The sequence below is a fragment of the Salvelinus fontinalis genome, chromosome 20 (genome assembly GCF_029448725.1).
Source record: "Salvelinus fontinalis isolate EN_2023a chromosome 20, ASM2944872v1, whole genome shotgun sequence".
NCBI lineage: Eukaryota > Metazoa > Chordata > Actinopteri > Salmoniformes > Salmonidae > Salvelinus > Salvelinus fontinalis.
In genome coordinates this window covers 18,844,381-18,862,454 of record NC_074684.1, presented here as the reverse complement: position 1 = coordinate 18,862,454, position 18,074 = coordinate 18,844,381, and the positions used below count along the sequence as shown (strand labels likewise).

The window sequence follows — 18,074 nt, the reverse complement described above, 5'->3', positions numbered from 1 at the left end:
ATATATATAAATGCCATGTACAGTAAAATAGGACATGATCTTAAAAATCCTGATTGGTACATATTTATTATTGAACACTTACCGGTCTTAAAAAAAGTGCTTGTTGATTTCTCTCTTTTTACAACTTCCAAAAGAATCTTCACTTAAGACCTGGAGAGAGGAGAGAGAAAGAATTCAGTGATTGAAACAAAACACTCACTGAGAAGTCACTGTTAATAAACTTATGTCTCTAGGATTTTCCTCCATTTTCAAATAAATGAATCCCAGTTCGGTCATCTATATTCTCATGTACAGTGGCATGTAGTACAAAGAGTACAGTGCTAAACCAGACTGAAGTTGACTGAGTGTAGTTTCAAACTGAACCACCCCCTCTTGCTAACAGTGAGTCATCAGTACCAAATAGACCCACGTAGTTCCTAAAAGACACAGAAACTATAAATAAACATTTGTGGTTCTATTTCCGAGTGTTAACGTACAGAAACCACACCAACACCTGAATATAGAATGAACCCCAGTTTCTGAGGCTAACATGCTGAACCTACAAGTCTATGCTGTGTATTTCCTGATTTCAGTTTTTTTTTTCTGATTGCGACAGACACACACACACACAAGGCCCCCTTTGCTCTGGCGCTGCTGGGGTAAGAGCACGAAAGCTGTGTGACGCGGGTGTCTGGAGGCCAACGTGAGAACTAAAAATAGCCCGGCAGAAAACCACTGGTATTTTTAGCACCGGAAATATTTACTTTTGGTCCGTTTTTGTTTTCATTCTCTTCAATGCTGTTACACAAAAGGAATGTGTGCAAACACCAGAGGGGTAAACTACAAAGCAGGTACAAGGAGTTAGCCAGCTAACTTTGGATTTCTTTTTTTTTAACGAAGCTTGAAATCGGCATGGTCTAATTGATTCAACAAACAAAAAAGCATATCTAACTTTAACTTTTTTAATGAACCATAAAATCAACCGTCATTTCTGATCCTGCTTTCTAGTATACCCCTCTGGACTTACCATAAACCCTCTGTGGAAGCCCGAGTTTCGCAACTACAGTTTCACAACTACAATATAAGTGGTTGGATGGAGATTTGTTACAGGCCAGATCCCCTTTCTGTAAATAGCACCAACAATTTCGTTAAACACCTGTATATAAGTTTAAATTAAATCAAAAGCCAAATGTGTATGTTTCAAAACAGCCATGTTTTGCTACGTTTAAAAATAGGAAAATACAGAAAGCTGTCTCAATTGAAACACACCTGCATGAACAGTTGTTGATACCAACTTAATGAAATGTGATTGATTGACAGCTTTGTAAAGATAACGTAGATATAGATACATTCTGCGAGAGATATTCAGAGAGGAATAATAAATAACAAAGATGTCTAAACCTAAATACTTGTACCTGCCTCTTAACCCCTCCTAGCTTATTTTCACAAAATATGTTCTCAATTGCTAGTATTTTGTGAAATAAGGGTCAACTGACGCAATTGAGTGTCATGATACCAGAGCAAACCTATCACTGAGTGGAAAAGGGCAATCTGTCTAAGCTGGAGTCAGTTTCATATATCACACTTAATGGCGGCCACGTTGACACACCCCTCGCCCCTTCTCCCCTCTCCACAATTGGGAGCATCTCTTCCCTTTAATGAATCTTTCTAGCTCTGCTGCTGGGCCCCAGGGATGTGGATGCAATGCTGATAAACAGAAAAGTATGTCTTGTTAATCTATACAGATCTGCTACCATGGTGCGGAAGCATAAGCTTACTATTTTGTAAATCAAAGAAAAAGTATTGAACGGGTTATATAAAGTGCTATTCATCCCAACTAAAACGCTGTCCTATTTTCTGACTGAGTGTGGGTGAGAATATTCATTGGCATCCTTTTCAAGTGGAGTACCTGGAGGAAGTGTGCGTGGGACAGTGACAGAGGCAGAGCGTGTCAGGGACACTTCGCTCTATAGAAACGGAACATCCTCAAAGATATAAACAGAAACACTCCACTGGATGATTCAAGCATTTTATGTAACATATCCATAGTCCAACAGTACATCATCTGATATGATGGCCCTCTGCCAACAACTGATGCCCCTGATAAGGCAGACATTTTTATTATACAGTACACCGACCCCTACAGTAAGTTTCTGCACGTATTCACGAGCACACACACATATTAAGCCATGCACTACATATACCTCCATCAACCCCTCCTCCCCTGGAGGTATGCATAATGGGGGAGGACAGAACGCTGAGAGAGAGCCTCTGCCCACCTTCGGCCCAGTTCTGGCTTCTGACTGGGGATCTACGGGGAGTGTAGGAGGCTGCTAGCCTGGGGCAGTGCCATGCCCTATACACTGACGCACATCTCCATTGTGGGTAGGAAAAGATCAACCTTACAGAGGCCCTTTAACTCTAGCAAAATACATCCTCTTTCCAAAGCAGGGATTAGGTATTGAGCGTTTTTTGGGCAGGCAGATTCAGGAGAGAGGATTGTAGAATGTTTTGTTATTTTGTGTGTCAATCATCTATGTGTGGCAGCCATAGTTATCCTTAAACCATTTGGCCAGCCAAGATGCCACATACCAATTTGAAGTGCTTGGAATTCCTTTCAACACTGAAATAGAGAATAGAGTGAATCCCGTTCTTTTTTTCCCTCCCTCAAATACCAACATCTGAAGTTAAAATGAACCATGACGCCATATTTCTCACTGTCCAACCAAAAGTTCAATGCAGGACACGAGCACTGTAAATAAATACACAAACAAAATAGTGTAAATAAAAGTCTTAATAAGTCTTTAACACTGTTATTATCGACTGCTCGGCTATTTTAGACCTGCCAGCATTACATGGTATAAAACCAATAGAGACAATTCAATCAACCTCATCTGGTTCCAGTCCAATCTCTCTGACAGAGTTTTGCAATTCAAAAATGTGTGTACACAGTTCTGTTGGTCTAATTCCTCTAGAAACAAAGGTTAGTCACATGGGCAGACGCCTGTGTGCTTTGGTTCTCTCTTAAACCAGAGGGCCATTCGATTAGCACAGTGGCCTAACTCAGTGGTCCGTCTGTGGGGTTGACCGTGACTCACCCACCAGCGTGCGGTCGCGGTGGCGTGTTTTTAGGGCTCCGGTTACCCCCTTTTGTTTGTCCTCCTGGTGACATCACATTCACAACAGCGATGTAGACAGGCACACACACAAACAGGCCGTTTCTGATTTCCCTGAGCACAAACAGGCACAGTTTCTTGTACTTTCCAGGGCAGACTCTGAATAATTCAAGGCATTGCTAATTGTTTCCATTCAGTAATTACAGAGTTTATGGTAGTCCTGCCTAGGAGTGCATCATGGCCAGTGCCTCAGCCTCAGGAGGTCTAATGGGACCCCCAACTGAAAGCTCTTACTTATTTATCTGTGTGTTGGCTTGTTTCATTTTCTTTCTTTGTTTTTCTCCTCTGGCTTTTATGGGAAGATAGAACTGGCATAGAAACATACATATCTGCATGCTATCGTTTCTGTATCTTTCCTTACAGTGGGAATGAGAGGGGAGCTGGGTCGGTTTGCTGGGGTCTTTGTTCCAGCTATCCAGCTCATTAGGGATGGAGGCAACTTTAACAGCTCCAACTGGCTTTATCAACTGCTAGCTAGGGAAAATGTGAAAGGGCTCTGAAAATAGATTGAAGCAAGGGTCCCACAATAAAGTATTGTGTGTTTTAGGCACATCTGGCTCAACATTGCCTTTCACCTGAACGGGTTCAGGGAATTATTCACAATGTGCTATATTCAGAATCACTTGCTTCTCAAATGGACTGCATGTACATCATTGATAGAGCACACATGTTCGTGTGACTATTGAAAGGACTGAATCAACTGTATTAATGATGCGGTCTTGGACACACTTCTCGGTTCTGTTCAATTGCAGGTTCATTTGTGGCTCTAAAGGTGAAAAAAAGTAGCTTGTATGGTCTTCACCAGTCTGTATCATGTATCAACATATTTCCTATTGACCATGGCTAAAATAGAATGGAATACAAACATCAGCAAAACAATGTACTATAAATAAAGGCTCCTCGGCCCGCCACGGAAAAAATATTTGAAACAGAAAATATCCCTGAATCTTATTGAAATCCCAGCAATAACTATTTTCACACTTAAACTTAACTCCCAGCAGCTTGGGATTTGACAGCACGTGACAGCACCATTTGCACAGCCAGCAGGTTTGGGGTGTGATTTTATCCCCTGTAAGCAGGTTCTGTGGATGTATCACCCAGGCTGTTTGCAAGTCAGCCCCACGGAGTGTCATATTGACTCCTCATTAGGAGCCCAAAGATGAAGCACAGCCTGGAGCTGGGTGAGACTGCAGCTGGGAGATACTGCAGTCTGAGACTGTGAAGAGGCAGAACGCAACAGGCTGAAAAACCTGGAGAGAGAGAGACCATCCATCGATGGTCAGCAGAGCCAGTTTGGCCTCACAGAGCAATACTAAAATTACAACTACAGTGTACAGTGTATTATAGAAATGTATAGAATGGTATGTGCGAATGGGCAATGTTTATGGCATGATGGGATGGATATGTTGTTTCGGGACAAACTCCGTACTGATTAAACTACTAGGTACAGGATTCAAACAAGAATCCTAGTCATCCATCCTGTCAAATCCAGGTCTGTATTTCCAGCAGCAAGTAGGAGGTTTAGCTAGGCAGTTGAATAGGATGGGAGGGGATATTTTTAACGTAGAGGATGTGTGTGTGTGTGTGAGTGAGTGGTGAAAAGAGAGAGCTGTGCTCTGCGTAGGTGAGAGGTTTCGACTAGTCTCATTCAGACTGGCTGAGGTGAGGAGTGTGGGTGACACTTCCTGTGTGGGAGGAACAAGCCTGAATGCTATGCAGCAGGGTGACCAAACTTATGAATTGGCGTTACGAAAGAGGCTGGTTATACAAGCCGGCTAGGGGGCTGGTCGCTCGCTCCGCTCGGGTCACCTCGACTCTCCGTCTGTGTGGGGTGAGAGTAGAAATATGGCCGTTCAATAGGCATAGCAAACCACACCCTAAATTGATGTGTGAACTGTGCGCAGCCCTGCAATAGGTACAAGCAATATGATAGTAGTTCCACCTTTACCTCTGATAGGCCAGGTGGAAATTCTTGCTTCTATTTGGCATTGTTGTTATGAGATACCACAAACACATTTGGCATTGAACGAGTAAACATCATCCATCTGCAACAAATTCGAAACATATCGACGTGCTGGGTTGTCTCTTAACAAATTGCTGTGTGCCAAATCTTGACTGGGCCATGACACCGGCCATTAAATAAGACATGGATATCAGCCCCCATGCCTGATGATGTTACTGCTGATTGTGATGAATGTTATCTGCTCATCCAAGAATGCTGGGCCATTATGAACAAGTCATCTACAGTAGGAGCACCGGCTATAAACACTATCTCTGTCCATGGTGCGGAGCTAGTCAGGCACTCAGGCCAACAGCACACACCTCACCTCACAGACACTTGCCCCAAAGACACCGTTTGCTCATTTGTTTATGAGCTTTTGATTGGTGCATCCATCCAGTGTCTGATCTGACCTCTCCCTGGCTCTTTCCCAGAGGACATTAGTAAGTTCTAGAGACCAGGAGCAGAGCTGTCTGTAGGTGCTGGGTAAAGGACTACAATGCCGAGCTGTCTGTTGGTGCTGGGTAAAGGACTACAATGCCGAGCTGTCTGTTGGTGTTGGGTAAAGGACTACAACAGAGCTGTCTGTAGGTGTTGGGTAAAGGACTACAACAGAGCTGTCTGTAGGTGTTGGGTAAAGGACTACAATGCCGAGCTGTCTGTTGGTGTTGGGTAAAGGACTACAACAGAGCTGTCTGTAGGTGTTGGGTAAAGGACTACAATACCGAGCTGTCTGTAGGTGTTGGGTAAAGGACTACAACAGAGCTGTCTGTAGGTGTTGGGTAAAGGACTACAATGCCGAGCTGTCTGTTGGTGTTGAGTAAAGGACTACAATACCGAGCTGTCTGTAGGTGTTGGGTAAAGGACTACAATACAGAGCTGTCTGTTGGTGTTGGGTAAAGGACTACAATACAGAGCTGTCTAGGTGTTGGGTAAAGGACTACAATACAGAGCTATCTGTAGGTGTTGTGTAAAGGACTACAATGCCGAGCTGTCTGTTGGTGTTGGGTAAAGGACTACAATACAGAGCTGTCTGTTGGTGTTGGGTAAAGGACTACAACACAGAGAAGATGCTGTTCATACTCATAGTGCAGAAGAAGCTAAAGGGGTATATGTACAGTGCAACCTGTTTGGCCATGCCACCAGCCCAACGCCTTATCTTGAAGATGAATTAGCCTAGAATCGTCTGTGGACTTTGTACAGGCTTGATAGGGAACAGAGCGTGACATCATTTCCCTAGACAAGCCAGTCCATGAGCCGACACACACACACACACACACACACACACACACACACACACACACACACACACACACACACACACACACACACACACACACACACACACACACACACACACACACACACACACACACACACACACACACATCACACACACACATCACACCAGCACACAATTTTCCTCCTCACTCTCTTTCTCTCTCTCCCTCTCTTTCTCTCCTCATCCTCCTCTATCAGTGAGAGGCCTAATATGGGGTGCTGGAAGAGTTCAGTGGTCTGAGCATAGTGATTGGGGTGTCGAGCCAAAAGGCCGGGCAGGGGCCCCGCAGGCTGAGAGCCATTTAGAGAGGGAGAATCAGCTCCTTTCAACATGAGGTCATGCTTAATGCAACGGGAACTCTGGCAGCCTCGCCAGTGTCCCCAGCCTGATATACAGTTACCAATCAAACAAGTGGCCAGACGGACACAGACAAAGGGGAGAAGGGGTAAGTGTCGCCATGCTAAGGTCCTGGGGAGGGAGGGAGGGGAAGGGAGGGACTGTGGGACTCTCTCGTAGACCAACTGTGGGACAGGGCTGGGTAATTGAAAACGGCATAGAGGAAAACACCTCTCGCTGTGTCTGTGTACCGGCCCTCTGCTCTGAGACGCTCCAACAGGCATTTTTGCGGACTGCTGCAATGCTGGAAAGAGCAAAAACAAAAAGACAGCAGCATGCAGCCAGGTTTCAGGATTTTTCTCCTGGAGGTGGTAACGGTTAAACATGCATGCTGCGTGCATCGCGGGATAAACCATGTGACCCAGCCTTGACTCTCTATGTTGTTGGAGGTGCAGTTATGGGATTTCTTCAGCTAAGCAGCAGAACCAAGTATCCCTAGTTAATTCATGCTCCACAGCTGTAGACGTTTAATGTACATGTTTCCATTTAGCCCTGGATGAAACACATCACATCCCTTCTCGGGAAGGAAAAAGAAGGAGAATGAAGAAAAAAGTCCAAGATAAAAAAAGAAAAAGTGCTTCATGTTGGTCTTAATTGTCTATGGAAAGACGGTCATATTTTCCACCGGGTAAGTTCCACCGGGTAAGCTTGAAACCATTACCGAGCTAGCCTTCATTACATTTTCCACAACATTTTGCAGAAATGACAGGAAGCAGCTGGAATGGTACTGATTAATTGTCTTCCTCACTTACAACACCATGCTTCATTGGAAGCCCACCGTCTTTTCACCTACAGTAGAACTTCATGAGGTATGCTGAACTTTATATCAACATAAAATGGGCAACCAGCAGTTAACTTTTAAAACCATGTAGCCGTAGGAAAGAAGGACGCTTCCTGACGGACATTTCAGCTGTGACTATCTTGGATGGAGGATTAACACAGGCTTAACTAAGCCTGGAAGCTCATCACGTGACATTGAACAAGTAAGCTTTCACTACCCTCCATGTCCCCCCTTCCTCCCCATCAACATACCCCTCCTCCCCCACACAGAACCCTCCTCCCCCACACAGATCCCTCCCAGCTCTCAAAGTTGAGGTATTCTATTCCTAATATATACTGCACACCATGTGGACACCAAGATATCAAACAGGGTGTTGTACTATATATCAAACAGGGTATTGTACTATATATATCAAACAGGGTATTGTACTATATATCAAACAGGGTATTTTACTATGATGCTAGGTAAATCCAGTGGAACAGTATACCTCATAACCTCCAAGTATTTAAACTGCTGCGGGCTCTATAAAGACAAGTTGAAGGCAAAACAAGAAGGGGAGGCTGTGATCCTGGTGGATGAAACTGGTGGATGAAACTGGTGGATGAGAGGAGGACAAACTCAAACATCTGCACCGATGTGCCTCCCTGCCTGCCTGCCTCCCTCCCTCCCTGCCTGCCTGCCTGCCTGCCTCCCTCCCTCCCTCCCTCCCTCCCTCCCTCCCTCCCTCCCTCCCTCCCTCCCTGCCTGCCTGTCTGCCTCCCTGCCTGCCTGCCTGCCTGCCTGCCTGCCTGCCTGGTCCAACCAGGGTCGCACTCTAGACCAAATCAATTACTCTAGTCACTGTCCAAAGTCAACAGCCCTGCTTATGGTGAGTATACCATCATGAGCCGGGTGTCTAACCCACTGACACTGTCTACCATAGACAACACTGTAAAGGGATAATACTTGCACACAGCAAGGATCCGTAGTTCAGACTCCTGACAATGTACACATCGGGATATCTAGCACAAAGTGTATGGGAGTGAATGAGCTAGTCGAATGGGTTTCCCTTCCTTGAAGAAATAGCTAGCTACACCACGGAGTTCATTCCGATGAACCAACATAGTAGTAAACAGAGGAGCTCCTGTCAGAAAAGGGAGAGGGGAGAGGAGAGAGAGGGGAGAGGAGAGAGAAGGGAGAGGAGAGATGAGAGATGAGGGAGAGGAGGTAGACAGAGGAGAGGAGAGAGGAGAAGAAGGAGAGGAGAGGTGTGAGCTGGAGGAGGTATGACAGGTGGAATATGATCTAGATGAAAGGTGACAGAATAATTCAGGGCATTAGATGGCAATTCAGAGGGGAGTAGGGCAGAGAGGACAACTGACCAGATAAACACACTGCCATAACCAATTGTTAATAAACACATAATTGAGAAATAAACAAAACACATTGTCTGCTTCCTGGTGGTACTGCAAAGTCCCAAATGTTCTTCTGTACTTATACTCGCCTATTGAACAGCCAGTAAATCATGAGCAATATTTGTATCACCTTTATCATGAGTCAACCACAGCCTGTAGATCAGATAGCATCAGGCCTGTCCTTTTATCTCCCATCTGCTAGCACGCAGCTAAAGCTAACACACACCCCTTCCAGATGTGAGGCTCACTGAGACAAGGTCTGTTCCCAACATTCCCCTTATTTCCATTCTCAACACATGCACATGACTCCTGTGTGTGTGTGTGTGTGTGTGTGTGTGTGTGTGTGTGTGTGTGTGTGTGTGTGTGTGTGTGTGTGTGTGTGTGTGTGTGTGTTAAGAGTGAGTGTGTGTGTGTGTGTGTGTGTTAAGAGTGAGCGTGTGTGTGTGTGTGTGTGTGTGTGTGTGTGTGTGTGTGTGTGTGTGTGTGTGTGTGTGTGTGTGTGTGTGTGTGTGTGTGTGTGTGTGTTAAGAGTGAGTGTGTGTGTGTGTGTGTGTGTGTTAAGAGTGAGCGTGTGTGTGTGTGTGTGTGTGTGTGTGTGTGTGTGTGTGTGTGTGTGTGTGTGTGTGTGTGTGTGTGTGTGTGTGTGTGTGAGAGTATTATGAGTGAGCGTGAGTGTGTGTGTGTGTATGTGTGTGAGTGTGTGTGTGTACAGTCACCTGCGTGATCTCAGAGGACTTGAGGTGGTGATTGAGCCTTGCACTGTTTAGGTGTCTTCGGTCCGCTTGGTTGGGTGGGGTGGGGTGGGGTGGTCGCTGGGTCAGGCTGGTGGGAGGAGGGCGAGGGGTGGGGGTTCAGAAATCAGGATGACCCCTTGGCCAGGGTGCGGAGATGACACAGACCACTGGAGAGAAACAGCAAGAAGAGAACCATTTATACACCTGCTGATGTCATAAAAATAAAAACCTGCCATAGAAAATCCAATATACTGGTTCGGAATGGGCCAATAAATCAAACCAATTTTATCGTCGCTCTATCAATCTGCTTTTATTATTTAACAAAGTTTCAGCACTTTGGTCGGGCTCCATATGGTTAATGGAACACCACCTGCCAAAACGGTCCCAGAGGGGGCCTCAGACATTTGAGGCATACTGCCGAGTCATAGGGATGAGTTCATTATCCCAGATATACTACTGGGAAGAGAAGTAAGGTCTCATACTGTCAGACTGATGACAACACCTTCTCGGATTCAAGCAAACACAAGGACAGACACCTTGTATTATGTCCCTCTCTCCCGCACACTGTTGTGTGTATTGACGTCAAGTATAGAAGAGAACGTGCCATTTTACAGGAGGTCCACGTCAGCCTCTCCCATTAGAAGGACGACAGCTTCTGACATTTGGTATGGAGCCGTCACCGTGATGGCGTTGTATGGTACAAAGAGCTCATATTTCATGGGATATCTAAGGTATGACGCAAAATGGAGAAATTGCCTGATAGAGCTAAGCTGTAACAATAGGCCTGCACTCTTTCTACCACACATATCTCCCTCTGTTAGGAGAGGGTCGAATTGATGCTCTCTTTTCCAACCTGACAGCACCTGACAAATAAGACAAATGTTATCGGCGTAAAAGAGGAGCGGGCATAATTAGGTTGGTTGTTAATCTAAAGGACGGTGAGAGAGAGCGAGAGAACTTTCTTTCATCATCCTCCATGAAAATGCCAGCGTGAAACTCTGCTCGATCCATCCATTACCTCCTCGGCCTCGCTGACAAATCACAGATATTAAATTACCAGAGACCCAGGGAGCCAAGGCAACTGAAATATGGGAGAGGAGACACTATCTTTGTCTGATTCTCTTCCTCTCCTCCTTTCTCTTTCTCTCGTCCTCTTTCTTTCTCCTTCTCTCCTTTTCTCTCTCGCACTCTTTTCCTTTCTTTCTCTCTATCTGTAGTTTTCTCTCACCCCTCTTCCTCTCTCACCCCATTTTTCTCTCTGACCACAGACTTGGCCCACCCTTCAGGGAGAGGGAAGATGTAATCCCATTGCTATGGTAAGGCCCCAGCCCTCGGCCCACTGGCTGGGTCTGATACATGGACGCATTTCAATGTGGTTTCACAATAAAAGGGACCTCTCCCTGATTAAATACAGTATGGAGAGAGGCCTAACAAAGAACACTGGCCATAGTAAACTGAACTCAACCGCTCTGTGTTCCTCCATTAGATGTGTTTTTATCCAGGACAGGGGTGGTATACTGGGCTCTTCATCTATTTTTACCTCAGAACCCCTTTCCACTGCACTGGATAATACATGATTCATAGATGCAGGCATTCTGAGAGGAAGCTGTGAGGAATTCTATTGCTGATGGCAGGTAAGGTTGTTTTTCGAGATGTTCTCCCGGTCTTTATTTTGCTCTCTCTCTGGGCTAGGTTGCCCATCTCTGTGTGTCTCTATGAGTCTACCTCCTCTAGTAAGGTAGAATATTACCTCAGTCCGTCTGACCTAAGCCTGCTGGGCAGGGGAACTTTGAGGCAAGAGGCAAGATAACCCTTAACCTTTCCATGGGGATGCATCCTAATCTGCAGTACGACTCTCTCAGCAACAAAAGAGCATAGGTTAGCTAGCTTATATCTAGCTATGTCAAATTCCACGCCCTGCTCCAATGCAGGATTCCACCAGAAACAAAAATAAAGACATACTATCCTCACTTTCACACAATGTAAGTCGATGTCCAAAAACGACAGTACAGCTAATCGGATCAATATGCCTAATGTACCGCCGTGAACTGTTGCAGAGTGTCTCAAAACACCAATAGATGACTTCAAGTTCATCACCCATAATTAAAAAGTCTTTCATGAATGTTTCTTATCCTCTTGGTAATAAGTCAAATCATGATCTATGACAGTTTATGGCACATTACGGAACGTGTCATGACTCAAAAGTAAAACAGTTGGCTAGCAACCAAGTACAGTATGCTATTGAGACACCAATGCATGTATCATAACACTAACGTCATTAGTCATAATTATAAATATCTATCATGGGTGTTATGTCAGAGTAATAAAAATGATAGTGTTGGGACTCTAATTTGGCCCACAGAACTCACTCAGAGATTGCTGCTCAGCCTGGAGGATTAGGCCTTACCTGCCTCCATAAAACTTCATTAAAAATATGTTTGATGAGGTCCCTGAAATGATCCTACAATTCCATCAAGTTTAGGAACATCAAAACAGAACTATTCTGGATCTCTCTCTGCTATTTACCAAAAGATGAGCATCTTGCCAAGTCTGAGCTAGCCGAGCACTTACGCCCAAACCAAACCCACGGGTTGTAGTCATACAGAATAGAGATGGATCCTCTTCTGAGGAGAAGTGAGCCATTTGTTTCAATGTGGGCCTGTTGGCAGCCTGTTTGCAGCCAGAGAGCAGGAGTTCCTCAGAGATTTGAGTAAGTGCTGTGATCATTGACTCCTAGTGGGAGAGCACTGCTCTGCTCCGGCAGCATAGGGGGCTATTCTTATCTCGAAAAATCACTATGGGGGCCTGTGAAAGATGCTCACTTCGATGCAAAATACTAGAACAGCAAGGCTGCAGATAATCATCACTGCAACATCTCCAGTAATCTCTGAAACATCTGAACTGCATTTTTTAAATAACTAGTCATGAAACAGTTACAGGAAACGTCCTCTTACCTATCCTGAAGTCCAACTAAAAAAGAAACACTAACTGGAAACTGGGTACAAAAAATCAGTCCTTTATTAAAAATAGCAAACTTCCAGTTTCATACATATTTTCCAATCCATTGGCTGTGCTTAGATATTCACTAAAAACAAGTTCCATGTTTACACTGTATGTTCTGCAGTCCAAAAATACCCCCAGTATTATTTGTGCAATAATTCATCCTCCCTCCTGCCTACTGCAGTGGTGCAGTCAGGAAGAAGCCGTCACAGCCACACTCATTATTATTGTCTCAGTCTCAATTGGATTACAGTGCAGGAGCATTTAATACCATACACATTATGGTACTTTCTAATCCTGATCCGTCCCTGCATTTCTCTGAAACGTATACATCTTCCTGAGGAAGAACAAATCCAGTCACGCTTGTCTGATTGCAGTACTGTAGCAGCGGTGGCGTCGGCACCAGAAAGACCCCAGCACTCTGAACGTAACCACGCTCTTATGTAATCACTCAATTCTTAAACACTTGTTTCCATTTAAGTGCCGCTTTTACTCAATAGAAGATACAAGTGCATTGTTTGGCTAAGGTATAAGACGGGACACGTCCGTGACAAACTGAAGAAAGCAGAGCCTGAAAAAACACTTTTGTAAAACTTTTTTTAAATCTGCGGTACAATGGACAATGTTTATTGTAATTCCCTCACAAAACAGTGGCTGACAACCATTGTCTCGGTTTGAACGGAACTAAACTGAACTGGGGGTTGGAGATGACCCTCCTGCTCTTCTCCACTTCCACAACATTATTCAGCTGATAAAATTTTTATGCGTAGTAATACAGGAGAGTTAGTGGGATCATTGGAAGTGGCATTAAGAAGCTAAATGTATCACAGTGTGAGGTGCCCTGAGGCCACCGGGCCTGTCATCACCTCCTGCCCTACTCCCCCACCCCACCCCCACCCCCGCCAACGGGGCTGAAACCATGGGAACAGACGAGCGCCCTGTCAGGTGCACCTGCATTGGCCTGACACCTCCTCTGCCCTAGACGACACACGTCCCCTCTCCTCTTCTCTCTTCTCCTATCCTCCTCTCTCTTTCTCTCCCCTCCCCTCTCCTTTTCGCTCCTCTTCCCAGCCCAGAAACAGTCAGCCTTCCACAGCACATGTTGGTTTAAGTCCTATTCACCAGGAAAACCAGGTCAGTCGGCCTCCCTAACACGATCCCATAATGTAGGGGCCAATTAGGCTATATAATGGGCTGGAGTGGCAGGGAGGCAGGGTCGACAAAGCTCCCGCTGCCCAGGCCTCGCCACGTGCTCCCTGACACTTTTCTTTGGAATCAGTCACGGCCTCACGTCTGCCCTGTGGCCTTTTGCTCGGAGAGAGAACAGCGGAACTCACTGCACACATACATGCTGCTGGGGGAACAAAGCCCCCTGTGTGAGCGTGTCCTGTTTCAGTACCCTCTCTCTCTCTGGCTATGTCTCTCTCTCTCTGGCTATGTCTCTCTCTCTCTGGCTATGTCTCTCTCTCTCTGGCTATGTCTCTCTCTCTCTGGCTATGTCTCTCTCTCTCTGGCTATGTCTCTCTCTCTCTGGCTATGTCTCTCTCTCTCTGGCTATGTCTCTCTCTCTCTGGCTATGTCTCTCTCTCTCTGGCTATGTCTCTCTCTCTGGCTATGTCTCTCTCTCTCTGGCTATGTCTCTCTCTCTCTGGCTATGTCTCTCTCTCTCTGGCTATGTCTCTCTCTGGCTATGTCTCTCTCTCTCTGGCTATGTCTCTCTCTTGCTATGTCTCTCTCTTTCCCCTTCTCTCTCTCTCTGGCTATGTCTCTCTCTTTCCCCTTCTCTCTCTCTGGCTATGTCTCTCTCTTTCCCCTTCTCTCTCACTCCATGCCTATCTCTCTCTTTCCCCTTCTCTCTCACTCCATGCCTATCTCTTTCCCCTTTCTCTCTCACTCCATGCCTATCTCTCTCTTTCCCCTTCTCTCTCACTCCATGCCTATCTCTCTTTCTCTCTCTCTCCCTCCCAGCCTTCGGCTGTCTATAAGGGTCTGGGTGCTGGAGGTTGAGGATCATCTCTCTCTTAATATCTCTCATTTAAAGTCACACGTCTGTCTTCCATAATTAATCGAAGTCTTCTTAATAAATATGCCTAAACTCCTGTTTCTGCTTTAATTAGTCTCGTAGCTCAGGGCGTTATATAGAGCCAATGCAATTACCTTATACTTAATGGGGATGCTAAAAAATTTATGGGCGGAAACCGAGAAGTACATTTGAAGAATGTCGCAATGGACAATGGGGACAGGATCCAGCCCTGCTCCTGTGATGGGGGGAGAATGGGGGACGAAAAGAGAGAGGCTCCATGTTCCAGCACACAAACACACACATCAGAGGGTTCTGTTATTCTTCACTTCTCTCTCGCTCCAGCTGTACATCCCCCCCTCCCCTCCCCTCCCTCCAATCCCCATGTCTGTTCCTGACAGGGCGGCCTGACGGAAAGCACAGCACTGAAGGATGAGTGCATCAGCGTGGAATTCAGAGAATAACTGCGGTCGTGACATCAGAATCACAATTTTTTTTAAAGTGGGGGCCCTGAGCGCTCCACTGACAGCTGAGGTCGAGTGTCGTGTTACTCTTTATAAAGAGCCGGGAAATCAGTCTAAGTGGATTTCCTGACGGCGTCGGTGGCCATCTTTCATTTGAGTGGTCTTGACGCTGGCGTTCGTTCAGCGGTGAAGTCAAAAGGAGAGAGGGACCTCTGTGTGCTGCTGGACAACAGACAAACCACTGATCTCTCAGAGAGCTGCTTGGTTGGCCAGGCCTACACATGGAGTAGGACGAGGTTTCAATACAATATCCCCTTCACCCTGGGGATGTGTGTGCGTGCGTGCCTTCATGCCTCTCACAGGCCATATGTTGACTAAACTCTTCAGTTAGCTTCTTTCTCCAAAGACAACAATGCATAACACGTCCCTTTCCTTTCAATAGCCTTTATACACTCATAGAACCATAGTCCCCATAGGCTCCAGACAGACAGTTTCCCCAAAAACAAAATCCTCAGGAATTGTTCAAAGCATCAATGCTAGTAACACTAACTAACCCCACTGTGTGACACCCCAGAGGGGCTCCAGAACCAGACCAGACAGAGGAAACAATCAGGGGACTCAGGGAGTTGGGAGCCAGGAGCCAGCAGGTGTAGCAGAGCGAGAGCAGGGCCTTTGAGCTGACAGGTCGTTGCGCTGCTGCTCTGTAATCAGCTCATTGGGAGACAGGATTTGGGCTGAACCAAAATGGGAAGCACATGGCATTTAATGGGAATTAATCACACAGTGAAGCCGGCTCTCTGGAGAGGGACACGCATGGCCACGGACATGCCGCCTCCGGGGAGCAGATAATCAGTGTCATTTTCACACCCCACCATCCCCAAATCCCAAATGACTGTGTCTTTCTCTGGGTGTGATGAAGAGAGCGACAGGGGATATCTGTCAACACACTCACACTAACACTTCCGCAGGCCGAAGCCAGCATCGAACCCCCAGTGGGTGGGGTGAGCTGATGACCCAGTGACACTCGATGTGCTTGTCATGTCCAAAACAGAGCAATGAGAATCATGCGGTCTGTGAGGGGTGAACCACCCACTCTCCCTCTGTGTGTGTCACCTGCCTCTCCTCTCTCCTCAAAATAACAACCTGGCCAGACCTTGATAGCTAGCCTGGGCTGCCTGTGAGTCTCAGCAGCAGCGCTAGCCGCCGGCGTCCCCGCCAAGCCCACTCCTAGTAAACGAGGCGGGAGCTGGCTCTGCTGTCCTCTGAGTCACACTGTAAAAAGTCCCCGTCTGTCCAGTTTCCACTAGTTTCGCCTCCCGACAGACACCCTCCCCGACGCGCTCTCTTTCTCTCTTTTGTTAAGGAAGGTTTGGGTCGTTTAAGAGCACAAAGCACTTCGGTGGGATTTCTGGTGTGCTGGGGCGGAAATCTCTGGGCTGAAATGAGAGCTTTATGGCTGTGTAATTGATGGTCTCGGGACGGGCAGCACATTTTATCGGGACCCACTAGAAACGTGTTGATTGACACTGAGGTTGAGGAGACAGGGGGCTGCAACTCATGAAGACTCGCAGCCAGAGAAGGTGGAAACTGTGCATATGGTATGTATGCATTAGTCATGTTCTCTAACCAAGGTCAGACACCATCCCTCTTTAACTAAACAGATGTAGTCAGAAAAAGGAGGCTACTTCAAATCACCTGCCACTACAACACTGTTCAATACGATGCACATTAAATGCTACCGTACATACAAACTGCATGTCTGATAATATGTCATTCACAAGTCAGACCACCTTGTTTCTATACATCGTGCTCCTCCAGCCCCAGTGTGAGAGAGAACTTCGCCTTTCCTAGGTGTGAATTATTTCCCTCCCATGTTAAGCAGTGTGCTGCATAGTTAAGGGGCACAGCTGTTTTCTCACGACAGGGAGCTGAACAATAGCCCCTAGCTTTGGTCTCCCCTGGTACGACGGTCACTTCCTCATCCAGACCCTCCAACCCAGTGGCATTCCCCACTCCCCACACACAAAGCTCTGAAAAACCAACTGCCTTCTGATGAAATTCCCTGAAATCCGCAGGAAACAAAGTGTAATTCATCCGTAACAGCGTCTATTTCCACCATTGTCTTGTACACACCATGTGGGTATAGAGGGTAACTGGCTCTGGTTGTCCTGCCAACCCTGTTTGTGGAAATCCTGGGTGTTGATCAAACAAAGACAGTCTACATCCCCCACTGCCAACAGCCAACAATACTTGGGAGGGAGGGAGGGAGGGAGGGAGGCCTTGGTAGAGCTAGCTATCTGGCTGTGGTATGGGGATGCCTGTATGACCAAACAGGACAGAGACAGTATAGGACGTAGGTTAGGCTATCCTTTTGAAAGAAGATAGTTATCAATGAAAACCCTGTGTTCATCCTTGTGAGCGGCCACATAATGTTATATAACTCATGCTGATGTATTGTAAAGTACAGCACAGATCAAATTCCAATGATGATACTAGTGTAATATTTCGTCGGTGTGGTATTCTCACACCCCAGACCGATATGTCCATTGTTGGTGCCATATTTTGTGTGTGACTGTAGTGGCAGTGGAAGATGGTGCGCATTTGACTTGTGTGGTCAGCCATTCATACATATGTGTTTAGAGTTGAGGTTTTTACTGAATCCTTCCAGCTGTCTGTCTGTCAGCTCTACCCACAAACCTTTGATTGGAGTCGGACTTCCTCTCCATGAAAACACACACACACACACACACACACACACACACACACACACACACACACACACACACACACACACACACACACACACACACACACAGTCTGGGTGTGACGTAACAGTGCCACACCCCCTC

At 46.2% G+C, this 18,074-nt stretch overlaps 1 protein-coding gene across 5 annotated transcripts in view; it reads right to left on the bottom strand.

The window, feature by feature from the left end:
* The window catches only part of hivep2a (HIVEP zinc finger 2a), a 92,884-nt gene that overhangs the window by 11,866 nt on the left and 62,944 nt on the right, over positions 1 to 18,074 (bottom strand). For all 5 annotated transcript variants that reach the window (XM_055872719.1, XM_055872718.1, XM_055872720.1 and 2 more), the window contains 2 exons: positions 9,724 to 9,908; positions 83 to 150 (listed from right to left, as the gene is read on the bottom strand). The gene's annotated coding sequence lies outside the window, so the exon portion shown is untranslated. The remainder of the gene's footprint in view (positions 1 to 82; positions 151 to 9,723; positions 9,909 to 18,074) is intronic.